Here is a 26,129-nt window from a genome sequence, read left to right as displayed (position 1 = left end):
GGGGTACGTGATGTCCCCCATGGCTGTTTACTTTGTGTATGTATGGGTTGGTGAGGGAGGTAAATACAAGGGTCTTGCAGAGAGGGGCGAGTGTGCGGTATGTGTTGTGGATGAGAGAGCTTGGGAAGTGAGTCAGTTGTTGTTTGCTGATGATACAGCGCCGGTGGCTGATTCGAGCGAAAAACTGCAGAGGTTAACGACTGAATTTGGAGAAGTGTGTGAAAAGAGGAAGTTGAGAGTGATTGTGAATAAGAGCAAGGTTATTTGGTTCAGCAGAGTTGAGCGACAGGTTGACAGGTTATTTGGGATGCGATTTTAAATGGAGAAAATTTGTTAGAAGTGCATCGTTTTAGATATCTGGGAGTGGACAGGGCAGCTGATGGAACCATGAAAGTGGATGTGAATCACAGGGTGGGTACGGGGGCGAAGGTTCTGGGAGCGTTGAAGAATGTGTAGAAAGAGAGAACGTTATCTCGGAGCGAATATGGGTATGTTTGAATGTATAGTAGTCCCAAAAATGTTGTATGTATGCGAGGCATGGGATATAGAAAGAGTTGTTGGGTGGAGGGTGGATGTGCTGGAAATGAGATGTTTGAGGACAATATGTGGTGTGAGGTGGTTTGATCTAGTAAGTAATGAAAGGGTAAGAGAGATGTGTGGAAATAAAAAGAGAGTGGTTGAGAGCAGAAGAGGGTGTGTTGAAATGGTTTGGTCACATAGAGAGAATGAGTGAGGAAAGATTGACAAAGAGGATATATGTGTCAGAGGTGGAGGGAATTAGAAGAACGGGTACACAAAAACGGAAATGGAAAGATGGAGTTGCAAAATATATTTTGAGTGATCGGGGCCTGAACATGCAGGAGGGTGAAAGGCGTGCATGGGAGAGAGCGAATTGGAACGATGTGGTATACAGGAGGGGACGTGCTATATTTGGACTGAACCAGGGCATGTGATGCAGCTGAGGGAAACCATTTTATCATAATGCTTCCTGAGATGCGAAATAAACATGGTAGAAATTCTCACAAAGGTTTTAATGATGTTATTCTAAATATCTAAATGCATGATTACAGAATTTTGTAGTCGCTAAACAATACTTCACCCCGAAAATCTTATTTAGCGTGTATAATGCATTTTTTTTTCTATATTTCTTCTGAAATCAAATATCCTTCAGAACTTCAGTATAAGATTCCGAATCTGACATCTCATTTACGAGCATTTCAGTCCTGTAATTCAGTATTTCATTAATTACAAGATTAAAGAATTTCATTAGAATTAGCTTCATATTCTGTTCGTATCTATAGCTATGACTTAGGAAGCATTAAGATATATTTTCCATCATCACTTGAAGTAGAAAAAAAAAAAATTCATTACGTTATAGTTCCAAAAAACTTTCATTACATTATAGTCCAATAATGGGATAACTATAATGGCCTCAGAATTACCCTAAACTATCAACCAGGTTTGGATTTAGTCTCAATTTCTTCGGTTCATAAATTTGCTTTCAGACGTACAGTATAATGAGTACGATTCTTCAAGCTGACACATAATAACAAAGAAATATGACGTGAATTCTCATAAAAAAAAAAATGTTCAATCCTGTAATTATTTAAATGTTTAATTTTAATGGACCCCTAAAAATTAATTCGGCCCAAAAATGGTACCCATCATGTAGAACAAATTTTATGGTGAGTTTTCAATTCAAGTCTATTAAAAGTGTTAATAAAAATGTAATTTTTAAAAATTAGGTGCAATTTTTTTCTTTTTTTAAACTGAAATATTACGAATTGAAAGTGTTCTTTACTTGATAATGTAAATCAAATCATGATATTTTTTTTTTTCTTTTGACGAAAGATAAATATGAGGCCAACTCTTACGAAACTTTTAAAAACTGTAATTAATTTAACTGCAATCTTACAAGCTCCAAAAAGACTCTAATATTATTTTTCTTAAAATAAGAATCGTATTTCATATGAAGAAAAGGACCTATACAGTCTATTATCTGGAAAATAAAAGGCAAGGTAATTTAAAGTATTTCTTTGTCCCCAACTAGAAATATCAGGTAACGAGACATTTCTACATTTCGAATGACATTGTTAAACGTATGGTAATGTTTACTCTGGCCGACACATACCATTTAATTATGAAATGAAATCTCAGTAAATCCTTTTAATCCTATAATCACTGAAATGATTACTAACAGGATTTAACAACCCATAGGAAATTCTATTTTGCGATGACAAGAAAGAAAGAAAAAAAAAATTAGCAGAAATATTAAATGGTATGATCAAGAGTTAAATTTTTACAAGAGTAAAATTTCATCTTTATGTCACCTCTGACGGACTGAGGGATCATAATGATAAGAATTTTTTAGTATACAAGAAATTCATTCATGGCGTCTTATTCCAAATTTGATAGATTTTTTTTCTTACTAAAATGTACTATGACATATTGGTTGCATTTCTTGTTCTTATTCGTCGCAAAATAAATTTGTTCAAGAATTTATTGTAGAAGCTGGTCATCATTGTGAATATGATTATGACACAGAAATATGGTACAACGAACATTAAATTACGCAATAATTATAATACAGTTGAATGATTATAGGAAATTTTCTTTTAATAAGAATTCTTTTTTTTTTTTTGTTTTTTTCGGTATCTATCTGTGTAAGGAAAAGCACTATCATAAATTTTAGATTATCATTTTAAGTACAGACGACTTTCATTACGTATTCAAATTTGGAAGGAAAATGATTTATGGGCTAAAATTTAAACTATTACCAAGATTTTCCGACATTTTCCGAATTTATTTTTTTTCGAAAAATAGAAATGTTTGAAGACTTCAGTATAGCACTTATGCTTGATGCTAAATATAATTGTAGAACTGAAATATTGTTTATGGAGCATTAAATGATGTATTTATGTATTTCAATGATTACGGAAATAATTTTTTTTTCTTTTAGAAGATTCGCTTCATATTCATCTATGGGTCCGAGAATGCTTTATGATGTATATGACTATATCATTCTAAGTGTAGAGGACTTTACGATATATTTCAGTTTTTAACATAAAAAGTGTTTTGTCCTAAAATTGAACTTATTTTTTTCCACTTCTCTATGGAAATTAAAATTGTTTGAAGACCTCAATATAACACATTTTCTGCACATACGGAATAAGAGTCTGGGGTTAAAATTTGTTTAGGGATAATTAAATTTTGAAATGAATTATTTGGATAATTACCAGATTATAAAAATCATGAGAATTACCTTCGTATTCTTTTATCAGTCAGCCTGAGGAAGCATTAGCATATATTTCACACAATCATTTTAAGTATAAAGGAATTTTTTTACGTTATATTTCCATTGTGAAATAGTTTTTTTTTGGACTAAAGTTAAGAGAATAAGAGAAGAATGTAGAGAGGAGTTCAGAAAATAGATGCATGTAGGAAGCAGAGTGGAGATAGGAAAATATGAGGCATGTAGGAAGTAGAACGGAGACAATAAGATAATCTTAAAGGCATGTAGAAAACGGGGCAGAGTCAGGAAAATAAGAGGCAGGTAGGAAGTAGAATGGAGTCAAAGAAAACAGAGAAAATTAGGAAGAGGAATGGAGTAAGGAAAATAGAAATCACGTAGGAAGCAGAACGGAAACAAGATAATATAAGCATGTAGGAAGCAGAGAGAAGTTTGGAAAATGAGAGTCATGTAGAATGGAAAACGGAATCAGGTAAGTGTAGGCATGTAGGAAGAGGAGAGAAGTTACGGAAATGAGAGTCACATAGGAAGGAAAACGGAGTCAGGTAAACAGAGGCATGTAGGAAGATGAGAAAAGTTAGGAAAATGAGAGTCATGCGGGAAGGAAAAAGGAGTCAGGTAAACAGAGGCATGGAGGAAGCAGAGCGGAGCTGGGGGGTAGGAGGCGCTGGTGGAAGCTCGAGTAATGGAGTTCTTTAAGACTTCGCACATTGGCCATGGATGAACATGGGCAATGTGAGGGGTCAGCTGGCGGCGGCCTTCACCCGGGAGAGAGAGAGAGAGAGAGAGAGAGAGAGAGAGAGAGAGAGAGAGAGAGAGAGAGAGAGAGAGAGAGAGAGAGACCCTCTGGTCCTAGGGCCATCACAGATGGCGGAGTGAGCCGGGATTAAGTTCTCACAAGTTCGCCTTGATTGGCTGGCCTGGTGAAGGGGCGAGAGAGGGAGGAAGGGGAGGAAGGGGGGAAGGGGTTTGAGAGAGGGGAGGGGGGGAAGGAAGGGTTCGTGCCCCCCCCCTTTAACCCACTGCCCTGGGGCGCTCCCGGGTCTCGACCCTTTGTCAAGTTTCCAGGCCTGGAGGACGACCGGAGATGAACCGTATGGCGAATCCTGCAACCCTACCTCTGAACATTATACCTCGTTTTCTATGTGGTAAATATCGACTTATAACTATCTCGTTTTCTATGTGGTAAATATCGACTTATAACTATCTCGTTTTCTATGTGGTAAATATCGACTTTACCTCGTTTTCTATGTGGTAAATATCGACTTATAACTACCTCGTTTTCTATGTGGTGAATATCGATTTATAACTACCTCGTTTTCTATGTAGTACATATCGACTTATAACTACCGCGTTTTCTATGTGGTAAATATCGACCTATAACTACCTCGTTTTCTAAAGGATAAATATCGACCTATAACTATCTCGTTTTCTACGTGGTAAATATCGACTTATAACTACCCTTATCCTCTCGTTTTCTATGGAGTAAATATTGGCTTACAACTACCTTATTATCTCGTTTTCTATGAAGTATATACTGACTTATAACAACCTTACAATCTCGTTTTCTAAGCCGTAAATATCGACTTAAAACAACCTTATAATCTCGTTTTCTATGCAGTATTTATCGACCTACGACTACCTTATTACCTCGTTTTCTATGTAGTACATATCGACGTATAACTACCTCACCATCTCGTTTTCTATGCCATTAGATAACGACCTGTAACTTCCTTATAATCTCGTTTTCTATGTCGTACATATCGACCTATAACGATCCTATTATCTACGTCAACTGATCATCTCTACCTTTAAATGCCGTAACTAATCCCTCCCGTCCACGAAGGTGGGGGATTAACGAAGACGGGTCACCAATCCCCATCAGGATTCGCTAATCCCCTCGTTGAACCAGCAGCAGATCGAACCTGTGATCTCAGGTTACTTCGTCGGCACGAGACGCCGCTGAGCCAACAGGAGGAGTTGAACGACGAGGGCAAGACAGTGGTATGAGATGATGGAACACTGGCAGTAGAACAAGAGACAGTGGAACAGGAACGCTAAGTGGAACGGAACAGATGAACAAAGAGAGTGGAACATGAGTTCTGGGTAAGATAATGGAACAACTGAACAAGACAGTTGAACATAAGCCAGATGAACAAAGACAGATGAACAAGATAGGACAAGATGATGGTGGAACAACAAGATACATGAACAAGATAGTGGAACATGGAATCCCAGCAGAAGCGTAGCAAGGTGGAAGAACAAGACAGATGAACAAGACAACTGAACAAGATAGTGGATTAAGATAGCCATACAAGTTAGCTGAACAAGATAGTTGATCAAGACAGCTGATCAAGACAGCTGAACAAGATAGCTGAACAAGACAGCTGAACAAGATAGCTGAACAAGACAGCTGAACACGATAGCTGAACAAGACAGCTGAACAAGATAGCGGGACAGGTTAGCTGAACAAAGCACCGGGACAAAATAAAGAATCATGTAGCTGGAACAACACAGTGGAACAAAACAGCAGAACAAAATAACATAAAAAAAAAGATAAAGAAAACCTTAGAACACAGCTATGTAATATGGTTTGGTCACATGGAGAGAATGAGTGAGGAAAGATTGACCAAGAGGATATATGTGTCGGAGGTGGAGGGAACGAGGAGAAGAGGGAGACCAAATTGGAGGTGGAAAGATGGAGTGAAAAAGATTTTGAGTGATCGGGGCCTGAACATGCAGGAGGGTGAAAGGCGGGCAAGGAATAGAGTGAATTGGATCGATGTGGTATACCGGGGTTGACGTGCTGTCAGTGGATTGAACCAGGGCATGTGAAGCGTCTGGGGTAAACCATGAAAAGTTCTGTGGGGCCTGGATGTGGAAAGGGAGCTGTGGTTTCGGTGCATTACACATGACAGCTAGAGACTGAGTGTGAACGAATGTGGCCTTTGTTGTCTTTTCCTAGCGCTACCTCGCACACATGAGGGGGGAAGGGGTTGTTATTCCATGTGTGGCGGGGTGGCGACGGAAATGGATGAAGACAGCATGTATGAAGATGTACATGTGTATATATGTATATGTCTGTGTATCTATATGTATGTATACGTTGAAATGTATAGGTATGTACATGTGCGTGTGTGGACGTGTATGTATATACATGTGTATGTGGGTGGGTTGGGCCATTTCTTTCGTCTGTTACCTTGCGCCACCTCGCTAACGCGGGAGACAGCGACTAAGTATAATGAAATAAATAAATATTATTATTATTATTGTCATTATTTGCTCATACTGTCAACAACCATGTGATTTCTGTTGGGTTATTTCTTCTCATATATTCAGTCATAATTAATTTCTTTATTATATATCACAATGATTATCACTTCACCCCCCCACACCCCCCATTTTCTTTATTACTCCTTTATTCTTCAGCATTGTCACTGACCAGCCAATAGGAGCACAGCTTACAGGAGGGAACAGTACAAACCACCAATCACGACCAAAGAAACCGCCGTTAGACCGTTCTTCCCCGCAAACCCCCGCGCGATCCTCGCCTCCCATTGGTCAATTCAAACATTAATCAGTCCCGCTCACTTTTAATTACTATTGAATGCTTTTACCGAAGCAATTTGCGTTCCGGTGGGCGATTTACGGCCTTATGGTACGTATCTATCGCTATCTGGGTAACAAGCAATTGGCGCACGTGACGTATGAGGCAATTAGCCGGTAAATACCCAGTGAAGCTGGTATTCTGGATCGGTCGAACAATCGTTGGTTTTTTTTTGCTCTGTTTTATCTTTGATGGCCGACCTTATGTATCAGGTCTGGTTTACTCCTTCCTAAGAGCCATTACGAAGGTGATTTAATATTTATCTGGTTAGGTTTTTATTTTCTCTCTCCCCCATTTCGTAACAAGCGTTCTGTTTGTGGCGGGAAGTTGACGGGCGTTCTTTTAGGATTAGATGTTGATGGGCGTTCTGTTGACGGGCGTTCTTTTAGGATTAGATGTTGACGGGCGTTCTGTTAGGGGCCGGAAGTTGACGGGCGTTCTTTTAGGGTGGATGTTGGCGGGCGTTCTTTTAGGGCTGGATGTTGACGGGCGTTCTGTTTGGGGCGGGAAGTTGACGGGCGTTCTTTTAGGATTAGATGTTGACGGGCGTTCTGTTAGGGGCGGGAAGTTGACGGGCGTTCTTTTAGGATTAGATGTTCACGGGCGTTCTGTTTGGGGCCGGTAGTTGACGGGAGTTCTTTTAGGGTGGATGTTGACGGGCGTTCTTTTAGGATTAGATATTGACGGGCGTTCTGTTTGGGGCGGGAAGTTGACGGGCGTTCTTTTAGGATTAGATGTTGACGGGCGTTCTGTTAGGGGTCGGAAGTTGACGGGCGTTCTTTTAGGGTGGATGTTGGCGGGCGTTCTTTTAGGGCTGGATGTTGACGGGCGTTCTGTTTGGGGCGGGAAGTTGACGGGCGTTCTTTTAGGATTAGATGTTGACGGGCGTTCTGTTAGGGGCGGGAAGTTGACGGGCGTTCTTTTAGGATTAGATGTTCACGGGCGTTCTGTTTGGGGCCGGTAGTTGACGGGAGTTCTTTTAGGGTGGATGTTGACGGGCGTTCTTTTAGGATTAGATATTGACGGGCGTTCTGTTTGGGGCGGGAAGTTGACGGGCGTTCTTTTAGGATTAGATGTTGACGGGCGTTCTGTTAGGGGTCGGAAGTTGACGGGCGTTCTTTTAGGGTGGATGTTGGCGGGCGTTCTTTTAGGGCTGGATGTTGACGGGCGTTCTGTTTGGGGCGGGAAGTTGACGGGCGTTCTTTTAGGATTAGATGTTGACGGGCGTTCTGTTAGGGGCGGGAAGTTGACGGGCGTTCTTTTAGGATTAGATGTTCACGGGCGTTCTGTTTGGGGCCGGTAGTTGACGGGAGTTCTTTTAGGGTGGATGTTGACGGGCGTTCTTTTAGGATTAGATATTGACGGGCGTTCTGTTTGGGGCGGGAAGTTGACGGGCGTTCTTTTAGGATTAGATGTTGACGGGCGTTCTGTTAGGGGTCGGAAGTTGACGGGCGTTCTTTTAAGGTGGATGTTGGCGGGCGTTCTTTTAGGGCTGGATGTTGACGGGCGTTCTTTTAGATGAGCTGCTCAAGGTTTCCAGTTAATTACAGTTCTCTCTCTCAGAATTCCCTTATTATTACTTTCCCCCTAGATGTTAATTAACCATTATTTTTTTTATTTCATCGTGGAGTTCAATGTTAATTAGTGCCCTCAGAAGGTCAGCTGGTAAATTAAGGTTTTCGGTAGATGAACACATCATGGTTCTCTGTTCCATTTCTCTCTCAGTAAAGAAATGAGTAATTACTGTGGCATTGTATGTTAATGATGTCATTTCTTATTTTAATGACTCTCCCCCCATCATTTATACCCCATTATTACCCTTTATATAACCAATTCCCACCCCCCATCATTTATACCCCATTATTACCCCATATATAACCAATTCCCACCCATCCCCATCATTTATACCCCATTATTACCCCTTATATAACCAAATTATCATGATCCTCTTTCAACATGGAAACTTCTTCCATTAACTTCGGCCTCGCTGCTTCCCATAGCAACATTCCCCCCCACCCCCACCTCCCCCCCCCCACCCCTACGTCATTTCACCCCTTTCCCCTCTACTTCCGGTCGTGGGTGTGACCCCCCCCCCACGCCGACCTTATTTCCATAATTACCTTGAAAAAAAAAAAAATAAAAGAAAAAGCAGTAGTGTAGCCTTGCCTGGGCAGTCATGCTCGCGCGTCCAGCCAATGAAGCGGGAGAAAATGGCCTTCGTTAGAAAACTGGAATCGTAACCAATATATATATATATATATATATATATATATATATATATATATATATATATATATATATCCCTGAGGATAGGGGATTAAGAATACTTCCCACGTATTCCCTGCGTGTCGTAGAAGGCGACTAAAAGGGGAGGGAGCGGGGGGCTGGAAATCCTCCCCTCTCGGTTTTTTTGTTTTTTTTTAATTTTCCAAAAGAAGGAACAGAGAATTGGGCCAGGTGAGGGTATTCCCTCAAAGGCCCAGTCCTCTGTTCTTAACGCTACCTCGCTAATGCGGGAAGTGGCGAATGGTTTGAAAGAAAGAAAAAGATATATATATATATATATATATATATATATATATATATATATATATATATATATATATATATATATATAGGAAAGGATCACAATTTTGCGCGTGATCAAGATATTCCTATGAGTCCACGGGGAAAATGAAACAAGACAAGTTCCCAAGTGCACTTTCGTGTAATAATCACATCATCAGGGGAGACACAAGAGAGAAATATAACAGTCAGTTGATATACATCGAAGAGACGAAGCTAGGACGCCATTTGGTAAACATGTGATTATTACACGTAAGTGCACTTGGGAACTTTCCGTGTTTCATTTTCCCCGTGGACTCACAGGAATATATATATATATATATATATATATATATATATATATATATATATATATATATATATATATATATATATACACCATACATGTAACCTACTCAGTGGTGGTGCCCGTAAAGCCTATTGTCTACATGTTTAACCTGATTAAGAGAAGCCGGGTTCGAATCCCTACAAGGGCCAGATTAACTATTGACATTATCACTGCCAGCCAAGGAGCTAATATAGTCAGTTAGTGTACCAAAGACTGGGATTAATCTCCCCCCAATTTCCCGCCAGCTAATTAATAATGTTCTTCAGCGCGCACACACACACACACACACACACACACACACACACAGACACACGCACACACACACACACACACACAGACACACGCACACACACGCACACACACACACACACTATATCAATATACTTCCTCCGTTATCTGGAGCAGAGTACCTTATCTGCGGGTATTCCAGCGGAGGAGTTTATTGAAAAATCACATTCACGGTGACTGTGAGAGTGGAGGAAGAAGATCTCGCCAGGAAGAACGCGATAAGACATTATGAAAATAAGGCAATGGAACTTTTTAAATCCTTATTGACCGGCGGTATCTGGCAACTCTCATCCTCAGTCATGCTAAATAATTAGGAAAAAAATATATTTTCTTTTTATTTTAGTCTCATTTCTTGCCCGCAGCATTTTATTTTATGTATATTCATTATGTTTTGCGAGAAAATTCCATACATCATCACACTTCCCTTTAGACCTTTGCAGCCTCGCTGAAATAAGTTTAAAACAAAAAAAATATAAATATGGTCTTTTAAAATGAGGTGATTAATAGCCCGCCATGTACAATTAAAACGGTACTTAAGGTAAGATAAATTATACCTAATTACGACCCTCTATATGAACATTAAAAAGCCTTAATTTATTAAATATAACTATAATTATCTCGACGTAAAACGCAGGTGGCATTTACGATAACATGAAGAGAAAAGCAACGATGGGACTACATTCAAGTCAGGAAAATGGCGCAACTTCGCCACACCCATTACGACAGATGCTGACCCCCGTGAGCGGCGGTGGAAGAAAAAAAAAAAAGAAAAGAGACATGTGAAATAACGACGTCTTGCACTAACAAGGATAACAAGCACCGAATCATTAAAGGCGAGATTTTCTTATTAAATCTTCTGCTGATCGTTGGCAACTTTCATCATGGCGTCGTGTGGAGACAAATGATCGCTGCCAACGGTGTGACTCTTGAGTTCAGAGCGACTAAAAGAGGGAATTCATGACGCACCTCTCTACTTCCTCCTACTTCAAGCAACACCTCGATGTATGTACCAATGTAAGCCTTGTATATTTCAAACGCTCCTTAAAATGGCACGAGTCTTTGAAGGTCTTAATGGAGCCTCAGTTGCCAGGAGTACGATGATGTACAAAAAGGGGTTTCACCGACTTGGCGAGTTCAAAAGCGTCTCGTAGCGACGTCGTGCGTTCACACTTACGATCCCGGTCTTGAGACCACGGCAGGACAGCTTTTAAGATTTACACAGCCGCCATGACGCCTGCGGGCTCATGTTCAGGCGTCCTCTCATGACGTCACTTCCCCTTTCAGATACACCTCGATATTGTAGAGTTATCACGAAATATATCGTCAAAAAAAAAAAAATGCAATACGCAGCAACAAATCCCATGATGGAAGACTTAATTATCAAAGGCTCAAAAATCTATTCCGGTTATTACTATTTCTAAAAGAACGGGAAATATGACGTCGGTTTCCCCCCTCTAAAACGTATTACTGTGGAGCCAAAACCTCAATGACTCGCTGTACCTGAAAAAAGATCACCATAACTGTGATTTGTGGCTTTATGCTATAGACCAGACGTTCTACGGTATTCATTTCGAATTTAGGAAGCAATAATGATTCTGACCTCATCATCAAGAGGTCTGATGCCGTGGCGATGCACCAGATAATCACAGATGAAAAACAATTTCTTTTTTTCCCCCAACCCGTCGACATACGCTCGTCATCAAAGTCTTTCTGAGCTTTGAGCATCTACCGAGCCCTCACATGGACGTTCTAACGATCTCTTCTACTACGAACTGTAAATATAAATGTTTGAACTACTACGCTCACGCTATGGCACAACTTCGCCTAGATAACCAGACAGTTTTTTTTTAAAAACAAACTTTCGATTCTCACGAGATAGACGCTTCAATATGGCGGAGGTGCGGCTCGAATGTGAGCTCATCGCCGGGTTTAATTCAGTCGTGCCGTAAACATATATACACACACACACACACACACACACACACACACACACGACCACGACATTACGAAATGGTTGGCTAACTACTTGCAACAACAGTACTATATTCCAACGCGAACATTAGCTTACAAATCGATTTCATCATCACTGAATAAGAAATGACTCTCTCTCTCTCTTTACATATATATATATATATATATATATATATATATATATATATATATATATATATATATTTTTTTTTATACTAATCGCCATTTCCCGCATTAGCGAGGTAGCGTTAAGAACAGAGGATGAGGACTGGGCCTTTGAGGGAATATCCTCACCTGCCCCTTTCTCTGTTTCTTCTTTTGGAAAAAAAAATGAGGGGAGGATTTCCAGCCTCCCGCTCCCTTCCCTTTTAGTCGCCTTCTACGACATGCAGGGAATACGTGGGAAGTATTCTTTCTCCCCTATCCCCAGGGATAGTATATATATATATATATATATATATATATATATATATATATATATATATATATTATACTTTGTCGCTGTCTCCCGCGTTAGCGAGGCAGCGCAAGGAAACAGACGAACGAATGGCCCAACCCACCCACATACACGTCCACACACGAACATATACATACCTATACATTTCAACGTATACATACATATACACACACTTATACATATAAACACATGTACATAATTCATACTTGCTGCCTTTATTCATTCTCGTCGCCACCCCGCCACACATGAAATGACAACCCCCTCCCCCCGCGTGTGCACGAGGTAGCTCTAGAAGACAACAAAGGCCACATTCGTTCACACTCAGTCTCTAGCTGTCATGTAAATAATGCACCGAAACCACAGCTCCCTTTCCACATCCAGGCCCCACACAACTTTCCATGGTTTACCCCAGACGCTTCACATGCCCTGGTTCAATCCATTGACAGCACGTCGACCCCGGTATAACACATCGTTCCAATTCACTCTATTCCTTGCACGCCTTTCACCCTCCTGAATGTTCAGGCCCCGATCGCTCAAAATCTTTTTCAATCCATCCTTCCACCTCCAATTTGGTCTCCCACTTCTCCTCGTTCCCTCCACCTCCGACACATATATCCTCTTGGTCAATCTTTCCTCACTCATTCTCTCCATGTGCCCAAACCATTTCAAAACACCCTCTTCTGCTCTCTCAACCACGCTCTTTTTATTTCCACACATCTCTCTTACCCTTACGTTACTTACTCGATCAAACCACCTCACACCACACATTGTCCTCAAACATCTCATTTCCAGCACATCCATCCTCCTGCGCACAACTCTATCCATAGCCCACGCCTCGCAACCATACAACATTGTTGGAACCACTATTCCTTCAAACATACCCATTTTTGCTTTCCGAGACAATGTTCTCGACTTCCACACATTCTTCAAGGCTCCCAGGATTTTCGCCCCCTCCCCCACCCTATGATCCACTTCCGCTTCCATGGTTCCATCCGCTGCCAGATCCACTCCCAGATATCTAAAACACTTCACTTCCTCCAGTTTTTCTCCATTCAAACTTAAGTGTTAGGTAAAGTTCTGCTATGTTAGGTTAGGTTCGGGTAAGTAAGGATAGTAAGGATTGGTTCCGCTGTGTTAAGTTACGTTCGGGTAAATAAGGTTAGGTTTCCGCTATGTTAGCTTACGCTCGGCTAGGTTAGGTCATGTGCGGCTATGCTAATTTACGTTCAGTTATGCTGGTTTACGTTCGTCCTGGTTAAGGTACGTTCAGCTCTGTTAGATTACGTCCGGCTATGTTAGATTACATTTGGCTATTTAAAGTTACGTTCGGCAATGTTAGGTTACGTTTAGCTATGTTAATTTACTTTTGGCTATGTTAGTTTACGTTTGGCTGTGTTAGTTTACGCCCGGCTATGTTGGGTTACGTGCGTCCAAGCTAGGATACGTTCAGCTATGTTAGTTTACGTTCGGCCATATTAGGTTATTTTCGACTACGATGAGCAATGTTAGGTTAGGTTCGGTTAGGTTGCGTTACGATCGGCTATGTTCGGTTTACGTTCGGCTAGGTTAAGGTGCGTTTGGCTAGGTTAGCTAAGCTCGGCTGGGTTACGGTAAGGTTATATGGGGTCTGAATTGCCTTTCTTCCTATATCTTATCCATAACCTTCCAGCTAAAGATCCGGTCCCGTAACCGTAGCTTCCCAGCTAAAGATCCGGTCCCGTAACCGTAGCTGTCCAGCTAAGGATCCGGTCCCGTAACCATAGCTTCCCAGCTAAAGATCCGGTCCCGTAACCGTAGCTTCCCAGCTGAAGATCCGGTCCCGTAACCGTAGCTTCCCAGCTAAAGATCCGGTCCCGTAACCACAATTAAAATAAAACTGACCAATTCAACTCAAGAATTAAACCAAACTGATCTTGATAGAAAAAAAAATATCTACATTACTCAATTATAAATGATTAATTATCATTTCGAGATACAGTTAGCTGTTTATCCTAGGATGATCAAGGCGCTCGATTAATCGATTAATTTACCACCATCACAAACTCTTAATCGAGATGGAGGAAGGAAGGCGGGGGGTTCGAACCCACCCCTGTCCCTGAGACTTGAAACGCCAATGTTCACACACAACCTAATGGTTTATTCAGAGGTGGATCTGTCTAAAGTTCCGTTCCTTCTGTCTGGGGTCCTGTCTCTTTATCTACGGGTATATTTCTTCTGTCTACAGCCTTTCTTTGGTCTACATGCCTGTTTATTCTGTCTGTAGGCCTGTTTCTTCTGTCTGTCTGTCTGTTCCTTCTGTCTGTAGCCCCCCTTGTTTCTTTTGTCTACAGGCCTGTGTATTCTGTCTACAGGCCAGTTTATTCTGTCTGTAGGCCTCTTTCTTCTGTCTGTATGTCTGTCTGTCAGTCTGTTCCTTCTGTCTGTAGCCCCCCTGTCTCTTTCTTTACCTACACACATATCTATCTCTTCTGTCTGTAGTTCCGTCTCTCTTATTTACAGGCTTATTTCTTCTGTCTACAGGCCTGTTTCTCCGTCGGTAGGACTGCTCTCTCTCTCTCTCTCTCTCTCTCTCTCTCTCTCTCTCTCTCTCTCTCTCTCTCTCTCTCTCTCTCTCTTATTGTTAATTAAAAAGCTATTTTATTTTTTTTTTGCGGGCCATGAAATTTTGTATCACAATTTTGTCCCAAAGAAGAGGATTAGCCAGATATATATAATTACATTATCCCTAATGGTTCCTATGTAATCGAAAAACGTCACAGTCTGCTAAAATTACTTTTATTTCGTCATTTCCAATGTAATCTCTGACTGCTGTCCCTGATTTGTCTTGCCAATTAGCTCAACGTGTCGTTTACTGATTATGTAAAGTTCCAATTATAGGTCATTGGTTCAGAGAAGCTTCGAACGTGCTATTGAACCATTGGTTAAGAGAGGCTTCGAACGTGCTATTGAACCATTGGTTAAGAGAGGCTTCGAACGTGCTATTGAACCACTGGTTAAGAGAGGCTTCGAACGTGCTATGAACCATTGGTTAAGAGAGGCTTCGAACGTGCTATTGAACCACTGGTTAAGAGAGGCTTCGAACGTGCTATGAACCATTGGTTAAGAGAGGCTTCGAACGTGCTATTGAACCACTGGTTAAGAGAGGCTTCGAACGTGCTATTGAACCACTGGTTAAGAGAGGCTTCGAACGTGCTATTGAACCACTGGTTAAGAGAGGCTTCGAACGTGCTATGAACCACTGGTTAAGAGAGGCTTCGAACGTGCTATGAACCAGTGGTTAAGAGAGGCTTCGAACGTGCTATGAACCAGTGGTTAAGAGAGGCTTCGAACGTGCTATTGAACCACTGGTTAAGAGAGGCTTCGAACGTCCTATGAACCACTGGTTAAGAGAGGCTTCGAACGTGCTATTGAACCACTGGTTAAGAGAGGCTTCGAACGTGTATGAACCACTGGTTAAGAGAGGCTTCGAACATGCAATGAGCCATTGATTCAGAGAGGCTTCGAACATGCAGTGAACAACTGGTTAAGGGAGGTTTCGAACATGCAATGAACCACTGATTCAGAGAGGCTTCGAAAATGCAATGAACCACAGGTTAAGAGAGGCTTCGAACATGTAGTGAACTACTGGTTCAACTAGGCTTCAAATCTCATGAATCCTGTATTCACTACAGATGATTCACTGAATCACTCACTGATTCAGCGTCACAAGAACGGATGATTCACTGAATCACTCACTGATTCAGCGTCACTATAACGAATGATTCACTGAATCACTCACTGATTCAGCGTCACTATAACGAATGAATCACTGAATCACTCACTGATTCAGCGTCACAATAACGAATGAATCACTGATTATCTCTGAGCTACACAACACTCCACCGACTCACCACTGACTGAAACTTACGACTCATAATGACTCACAAAGCTGCTCTTACTGATGAGTGACTCACATGACTCACAAAACTCAGAAGTGAATCAAAGATTCACGCTGATTCAGATCGATGTACAGTAACTCACAATAACCCAGTCTTGACTCACAACGACTCACTGAATAAAACATAGAGCTATGGTGACTCACCTCTGACTCATTATTGACTCAGACACTTAATCTATGTCACCCCTGACTCACTGATTCACCTGTGAGTCAATTCTAACTCAATGATTCACCTTTGAGTCACAGCTGACTCAGTCACACGTGAGTCACCCTCTTACTCAGTGACTCATCCATGACTCAGTGACTCACATGTCACTCACTTATGGCTCAGCGACCCACCTGTGACTCATCCCTAACCAACACTTTTACTGTCACTCATCCATGACTCACTGACTCACCTGTGACTCATCCATGACTCAGTGACTCACCTGTGACTCACTCATGGCTCAATGACCCACCTCTGACTCACCCCCCTAACTAACACACCTGCAGTCACTCACCCTCGAGTGAGTGACTCACGCCACGTCCAAGTGACTCACCTGATGTGACTCATCCCTGACTCACCTGCTCTCCTGGAATGTGGAGCGAGAGGCCGGAAACCCCGTTGTCTAGCGCGCTGCCATAGGGCGTAACCCACTCAGACCCCACCTGGCGAGGGGAATGGACTGGAATTAGTACATTAAGGGGCATTAAGGGGCACTGCCGGGCATTAAGGGGTACTAAGGGGCATTAAGGGGTACTAAAGGGCATTAAGGTGCACTGCGGGGCATTAAGGGGCACTGCCGGGCATTAAGGGGTACTAAAGGGCATTAAGGGTTACTAAAGGGCATTAAGGGGCACTGCGGGGCATTAAGGGGCACTGCCGGGCATTAAGGGGCACTACGGGGCATTAAGGGGCACTGCCGGGCATTAAGGGGTACTAAAGGGCATTAAGGGTTACTAAAGGGCATTAAGGGGCACTGCGGGGCATTAAGGGGCACTGCCGGGCATTAAGGGGCACTGCGGGGCATTAAGGGGCACTGCGGGGCATTAAGGGGCACTGCGGGGCATTAAGGGGCACTGCCGGGCATTAAGGGGCACTGCCGGGCATTAAGGGGTACTACGGGGCATTAAGGGGCACTGCGGGACATTATGGGGCACTGCGTTGCATTAAGGGGCACTGTGGGGCATTATGGGGCACTGCGGGGAATTAAGGGGCACTACGGGGCATTAAGGGGCACTGCGGGGCATTAAGGGGCACTGCGGGGCATTAAGGGGCACTGCGGGGCATTAAGGGGCACTGCGGGGCATTAAGGGGCACTGCGGGGCATTAAGGGGCACCGCAGGGCATTAAGAGGCACTAAAGGGCATTAGAGGAAATTAAGGGGCTTTAAGGGACACTAAGGGGCATTAAGGGATACTAAGAGGCATTAAGGGATACTAAGGAACACTAAGGGTAATTAAGGGACATTAAGGGGCATTAAGGGACATTAAGGGGCATTAAGAGACATTAAGGGACACTATCGGCATTAAGGGACACTAAGGGAAAGTAAGGGACACTAAGGGGCATTAAGGGGCAAAGGAGAGGGAGGGGGGGAAGTTAGCGGAGGTGGTTGGAGTTAAGGTGATGAAGGGGTCGTGGGGGGGGGAGGGGTGTGGTAGCTAAGGGGCGCCCTTGGAGAACAGAACAATAAACTGATGAACAGTTCTTGTGAAGTGTTCATTAAATATGGCTGATGTTCATGTCTTCTCGTTCACTCTACCCACCTGCCACTCTGTGTGTGTGTGTGTGTGTGTGTGTGTGTGTGTGTGTGTGTGTGTGTGTGTGTGTGTGTGTGTGTGTGTCCTAATTAGCCGGCTGATTACACTGGTTAATTACTTATATTCTAATTGCCAGGTGAGGCGGAGGGACGAATCGGGAGAGAGAGAGAGAGAGAGAGAGAGAGAGAGAGTCAATATTACCATACGATACACACGTCTCCCCGGGAACTGGGGGGGGGGTCAAGGCTGCGCCACAATCAGACGCAGGGGAAGTGTGGACTCCTGCGGAGCGAGGGGCGCCTCACAAGGGCACGACAGCCTGGCTGAAGGTGACTCTCCTCCACCCGAGGCGTAACCACGAGCGGGCTGAGTCCGGTAACACGTAGAGAGACAGAGTGCAAACTGGACATATAGACAGAGACGGATCGATAGATAGATAAATAGACACAGATAGACAGAACAAAAGACAATCAGATGGAGAGAAGGATCTATCTATCTATCTATCTATCTATCTATCTATCTATCTATCTATCTATATATACATATATATATATATATATATATATATATATATATATATATATATATATATAGATAGATAGATAGATAGATAGATAGATAGATAGATAGACACAGAGGCGTTGGTAAATACGAAGACTCATGAAGAATATGAATAGATAACCAGAGGGACGGATAGATAACCAGAGGGATGGATAGATAACCAGAGGGATGGATAGATAACCAGAGGGACGGATAGATAACCAGAGGGATGGATAGATAACCAGAGGGATGGATAGATAACCAGAGGGATGGATAGATAACCAGAGGGATGGATAGATAACCAGAGGGATGGATAGATAACCAGAGGGACGGATAGATAACCAGAGGGATGGATAGATAACCAGAGGGATGGATAGATAACCAGAGGGACGGATAGATAACCAGAGGGATGGATAGATAACCAGAGGGATGGATAGATAACCAGAGGGATGGATAGATAACCAGAGGGATGGATAGATAACCAGAGGGATGGATAGATAACCAGAGGGATGGATAGATAACCGATGGATAGATAAGGGAAATAAATAGTCAGGTTGTAAGGAGATAGATGGTTTGTGGTTAGGTTACTTTGTGCCACAAACAACATACACATAAACAAGTGACTTCAACAACATGCTAACAAGAATGAAAGAAGAAAGAAAGAAAGAAAGAAGGAAAGAAAAATGAATGAGATATTAGAAAGCAAAAGTGAAATTCTTACTCCATAAGTTCACAAGTTCAACAATACCCCCCTAACTCCATAAGTTCACAAGTTCAACAATATCCCCCTAACTCCATAAGTTCACAAGTTCAACAATACCCCCCTAACTCCATAAGTTCACAAGTTCAACAATACCCCCCTAACTCCATAAGTTCACAAGTTCAACAATACCCCCCTAACCCCATAAGTTCACAAGTTCAACAATATCCCCCTAACCCCATAAGTTCACAAGTTCAACAATACCCCCCTAACCCCATAAGTTCACAAGTTCACCAATATCCCCCTAACCCCATAAGTTCACAAGTTCAACAATACCCCCCTAACCCCATAAGTTCACAAGTTCAACAATATCCCCCTAACCCCATAAGTTCACAAGTTCAACAATACCCCCCTAACCCCATAAGTTCACAAGTTCAACAATATCCCCCTAACTCCATAAGTTCACAAGTTCAACAATACCCCCCAAACCCCATAAGTTCACAAGTTCAACAATATCCCCCTAACTCCATAAGTTCACAAGTTCAACAATACCCCCCTAACCCCATAAGTTCACAAGTTCAACAATATCCCCCTAACTCCATAAGTTCACAAGTTCAACAATACCCCCCTAACCCCATAAGTTCACAAGTTCAACAATATCCCCCTAACTCCATAAGTTCACAAGTTCAACAATACCCCCCTAACCCCATAAGTTCACAAGTTCAACAATATCCCCCTAGCCCCATAAGTTCACAAGTTCAACAATACCCCCCTAGCCCCATAAGTTCACAAGTTCAACAATATCCCCCTAACCCCATAAGATCACAAGTTCAACAATACCCCCTAACCCCATAAGTTCACCAGTTCAACAATATCCCCTTAACCCCATAAGATCACAAGTTCAACAATATCCTCCTAACCCCATAAGTTCACAAGTTCAACAATACCCCCTAGCCCCATAAGTTCACAAGTTCAACAATACCCCCCAAACCCCATAAGTTCACAAGTTCAACAATATCCCCCTAACTCCATAAGTTCACAAGTTCAACAATACCCCCCTAACCCCATAAGTTCACAAGTTCAACAATATCCCCCTAACTCCATAAGTTCACAAGTTCAACAATACCCCCCTAACCCCATAAGTTCACAAGTTCAACAATATCCCCCTAACTCCATAAGTTCACAAGTTCAACAATACCCCCCTAACCCCATAAGTTCACAAGTTCAACAATATCCCCCTAGCCCCATAAGTTCACAAGTTCAACAATACCCCCCTAGCCCCATAAGTTCACAAGTTCAACAATATCCCCCTAACCCCATAAGATCACAAGTTCAACAATACCCCCTAACCCCATAAGTTCACCAGTTCAACAATATCCCCTTAACCCCATAAGATCACAAGTTCAACAATATCCTCCTAACCCCATAAGTTCACAAGTTCAACAATACCCCCTAGCCCCATAAGTTCACAAGTTCAACAATACCCCCCTAACCCCATAAGTTCACAAGTTCAACAATATCCCCCTAACTCCATAAGTTCACAAGTTCAACAATATCCCCCTAACCCCATAAGTTCACAAGTTCAACAATATCCCCCTAACCCCATAAGTTCACAAGTTCAGCAATATCCCCCTAACCCCATAAGTTCACAAGTTCAACAATATCCCCCTAACCCCATAAGTTCACAAGTTCAACAATATCCCCCTAACCCCATAAGTTCACAAGTTCAACAATATCCCCCTAACCCCATAAGTTCACAAGTTCAACAATACCCCCCTAGCCCCATAAGTTCACAAGTTCAACAATACCCCCCTAACCCCATAAGTTCACAAGTTCAACAATATCCCCCTAACTCCATAAGTTCACAAGTTCAACAATATCCCCCTAACCCCATAAGTTCACAAGTTCAACTATATCCCCCTAACCCCATAAGTTCACAAGTTCAACAATATCCCCCTAACCCCATAAGTTCACAAGTTCAACAATATCCCCCCTAACCCCATAAGTTCACAAGTTCAACAATATCCCCCTAACCCCATAAGTTCACAAGTTCAACAATATCCCCCTAACCCCATAAGTTCACAAGTTCAACAATATCCCCCTAACCCCATAAGTTCACAAGTTCAACAATATCCCCCTAACCCCATAAGTTCACAAGTTCAACAATATCCCCCTAACCCCATAAGTTCACAAGTTCAACAATATCCCCCGACCCCATAAGTTCACAAGTTCAACAATATCCCCTAACCCCATAAGTTCACAAGTTCAACAATATCCCCCTAACCCCATAAGATCACAAGTTCAACAATACCCCCCTAGCCCCATAAGTTCACAAGTTCAACAATACCCCCCTAACCCCATAAGTTCACAAGTTCAACAATATCCCCCTAACTCCATAAGTTCACAAGTTCAACAATATCCCCCTAACCCCATAAGTTCACAAGTTCAACAATATCCCCCTAACCCCATAAGTTCACAAGTTCAACAATATCCCCCTAACCCCATAAGTTCACAAGTTCAACAATACCCCCCTAACCCCATAAGTTCACAAGTTCAACAATATCCCCCTAACCCCATAAGTTCACAAGTTCAACAATATCCCCCTAACCCCATAAGTTCACAAGTTCAACAATATCCCCCTAACCCCATAAGTTCACAAGTTCAACAATACCCCCCTAACCCCATAAGTTCACAAGTTCAACAATATCCCCCTAACTCCATAAGTTCACAAGTTCAACAATATCCCCCTAACCCCATAAGTTCACAAGTTCAACAATATCCCCCTAACTCCATAAGTTCACAAGTTCAACAATATCCCCCTAACCCCATAAGTTCACAAGTTCAACAATATCCCCCTAACCCCATAAGTTCACAAGTTCAACAATACCCCCCTAACCCCATAAGTTCACAAGTTCAACAATACCCCCCTAACCCCATAAGTTCACAAGTTCAACAATATCCCCTTAACCCCATAAGTTCACAAGTTCAACAATATCCCCCTAACCCCATAAGTTCACAAGTTCAACAATATCCCCCTAACTCCATAAGTTCACAAGTTCAACAATATCCCCCTAACCCCATAAGTTCACAAGTTCAACAATATCCCCCTAACCCCATAAGTTCACAAGTTCAACAATACCCCCCTAACCCCATAAGTTCACAAGTTCAACAATACCCCCCTAACCCCATAAGTTCACAAGTTCAACAATATCCCCTTAACCCCATAAGATCACAAGTTCAACAATACCCTCCTAACCCCATAAGTTCACAAGTTCAACAATATCCCCCTAACCCCATAAGTTCACAAGTTCAACAATATCCCCCTAACCCCATAAGTTCACAAGTTCAACAATACCCCCCTAACCCCATAAGTTCACAAGTTCAACAATATCCCCCTAACTCCATAAGTTCACAAGTTCAACAATATCCCCCTAACCCCATAAGTTCACAAGTTCAACAATATCCCCCTAACTCCATAAGTTCACAAGTTCAACAATATCCCCCTAACCCCATAAGTTCACAAGTTCAACAATATCCCCCTAACCCCATAAGTTCACAAGTTCAACAATACCCCCCTAACCCCATAAGTTCACAAGTTCAACAATACCCCCCTAACCCCATAAGTTCACAAGTTCAACAATATCCCCTTAACCCCATAAGTTCACAAGTTCAACAATATCCCCCTAACCCCATAAGTTCACAAGTTCAACAATATCCCCCTAACTCCATAAGTTCACAAGTTCAACAATACACCCCTAACCCCATAAGTTCACAAGTTCAACAATACCCCCCTAACCCCATAAGTTCACATGTTCAACAATACCCCCTAACTCCATAAGTTCACACGCACGGACGCACGCGCGTGTGCGGGGAGGAGGGAGGGGTGTGGTGTGGTGTGTAGTTTAAAAACTGTATTTCACGTTACAGGAATTACCAGTGAAAAACTTGCCCTCACCCCTTCCTTCCTCCCTCCTTCCCCCACACACCCACACACCCACACACACACCCACACACCCCACACACCCACACAATATTTTTTTCTACTACTACTACAGGATATGGAATATATTTGCATGTATGATCAAGGTGGCGTAATCTGATACGCACGACCAACGAAATGTGGCACAGGACCCAGATCACCCCACGCGGGGGTCACAAACCACGCATGCACGCACCCCCCTCACAAACCACGCACACGCACCCCCCCTCACAAACCACGCACGCACCCCCCTTACAAACCACGCACGCATCCCCATCACAAAACACGCGCACACACCCCCCTCCTCACCACGCACGCACACCCTCACAAACCACGCACACGCACCCCCCTTACAAACCACGCACACGCACCCCCCTCACAAACCACGCACGCACCCCCATCACAAACCACGCACGCACCCCCCTCACAAACCACGCACACGCACCCCCCTCACAAACCACGCACACGCACCCCCCTTACAAACCACGCACGCACCCCCTCACAAACCACGCACACGCACCCCCCTTACAAACCACGCACGCACCCCCTTACAAACCACGCACGCACCCCATCACAAACCACGCACGCATCCCCATCACAAACCACGCACGCACCCCCCCACCACCTCGTAGTTCTAACACCCCCCCCAAAAAAAAGATTACATTTTCATTTAAATAATTTTAATGGTTTTCATATTTATTTATTATTATTTTTTTTTTGTGAGGTTGTGAATGTGTTAATGTGAACGAGGATTATAAAGATATCATCCCAATTGTGGGTTAATTACAGCTTTTTGTGGATCCCGTGTGACCTGCCTGGATGAATTATATGCAAATAACCATTATCGAATTATAAACGATAACTGACGTATTATACACGACCCTGTGGTGCATTATACACGACCCTGTGCTGTATTATACACGACCCTGTGGTGTATTATACACGACCCTGTGCTGTATTATACACGACCCTGTGGTGTATTATACACGACCCTGTGGTGTATTATACACGACCCTGTGGTGTATTATACACGACCCTGTGCTGTATTATACACGACCCTGTGCTGTATTATACACGACCCTGTGGTGTATTATACACGACCCTGTGGTGTATTATACACGACCCTGTGCTGTATTATACACGACCCTGTGGTGTATTATACACGACCCTGTGGTGTATCATGTGAAGGAAGGTCTGTATATTCATGTTGTGTCATACTGACCCCAGCCTTATCTGTCTTGACTGGTGATTTGGGCTTTAACCATCTGTCAGGGGTGGTTAAGGGTTGTTGACCTCCAAGTTATAACCACTGATCGAATCATCATGACCCCCTGAAGTAGGTGGTCATGATGAATTATAAGACCATAACATGTTCACAACACACGTATGGTGATGCTCGAGGTTGGGTCGTGTTATAATGTCCCTCACGGCACGTTCACACCCCCTTTCCTTTGCCCCTAAAGGCTACGTTCACCCCATCCCTATGCCCCTAGAGACACGTTCACCCCATCCCTATGCCCCTAGAGACACGTTCACCCCATCCCTATGCCCCTCGAGGCACGTTCATCCCCCTCCCTATGCCCCTAGAGACACGTTCATCCCCTCCTTATGCCCCTAGAGACACGTTCATCCCCTCCTTATGCCCCTAGAGACACGTTCATCCCCTCCCTATATCTCCAGAGGCACGTTCATCCCCCTCCCTATGCCCCTAAAGGCACGTTCACCCCCTCCTTATACCCCTCGAGGAACGTTCATCCCCTCCCTATGCCCCTAAAGGCACGTTCACCCCCTCCCTATACCCCTCGAGGAACGTTCATCCCCTCCCTATGCCCCTAAAGGCACGTTCATCCCCTCCCTATACCCCTCGAGGCACGTTCACCCCCTCCCTATACCCCATGACCCTCGTCCAATCCGTCTTTGTTTACAAACACTTTCCATCTTGGAAGCACGCGCCAGTCCAGCCCAGCCCTCTGGAAAGTGGAGTTTAAACCCTTCTGACCACAGCTCCAACCCTCTCACGTCTGCAGTCACCAGCGTCCTTGAAGCTCTCCTGAACTCATCCTTCATCTAACTATTACACTCTCGTTCCAATCCTTTTGGTTACCAGTTCGGTGTTGGCACAACGGGGTCCTTCAGTGACCTTCTCTCCTACGTGGTTCACCTCTGGTTCTCCTCCGTTTCCAAGGCGTTTGGTCAATCCCTCGTCCTAGTCCTCAACAAAATCTCCAAATGCATTTTCTTCCTTTAGCTTCTCTGCTCCTCTTTGTTCAGTGATACAATGTTCCTTTTCCACTCGTTCCATCTTGGTGGTCTTATTCTATCAACAGTAGCGTCCTCTACAATCCTTTTCTATCATCTACTCTCTTCCCTCTCTCTCTTTTCTTTCTCCTATATTTTCTTCTTTTCCACTCGAAATCATTCATCGCAGTCTCTCTTAACCTCCGGTTAAGATACTTGTTCTTTTTCTCGCACTGAACATACCTCCCTCCTCAGTTTGGACCAGCGCCACATCTATGTATGGGGGAAGAAGTAACCTGGTCCCATTCAAAGTGAATTTCAGCCACTTTCTTTGTATACCTCACTCGTGTTTCTATACTACTGAACATCACAACACCACAATACAACCTTGTAGTGTGTACACCATGTAGGACACAACCACATCCTCTGCTCTGTCCTGGAGACCTCAAGTATGGAACATCACGTCATCTGCTTATTAAATCCAGCTGTTGTACAAGAGCCTCACGTCAAAGTTCTCCACCTAACTAAC

At 43.1% G+C, this 26,129-nt stretch overlaps 1 long non-coding RNA gene across 1 annotated transcript in view; it reads right to left on the bottom strand.

The window, feature by feature from the left end:
- LOC139753093 (uncharacterized) overlaps positions 1-26,129 on the bottom strand; it is an 80,710-nt gene that overhangs the window by 48,873 nt on the left and 5,708 nt on the right. The window contains exon 2 of the long non-coding RNA XR_011713647.1: positions 16,968-17,051. This is a non-coding gene — a long non-coding RNA (uncharacterized lncRNA). The remainder of the gene's footprint in view (positions 1-16,967; positions 17,052-26,129) is intronic.

The sequence above is a fragment of the Panulirus ornatus genome, chromosome 2 (assembly GCF_036320965.1).
Source record: "Panulirus ornatus isolate Po-2019 chromosome 2, ASM3632096v1, whole genome shotgun sequence".
NCBI classification, from domain to species: domain Eukaryota; kingdom Metazoa; phylum Arthropoda; class Malacostraca; order Decapoda; family Palinuridae; genus Panulirus; species Panulirus ornatus.
Note: the sequence above shows the minus strand (reverse complement) of the source record. Positions and strands in the feature narration are given on the sequence as shown.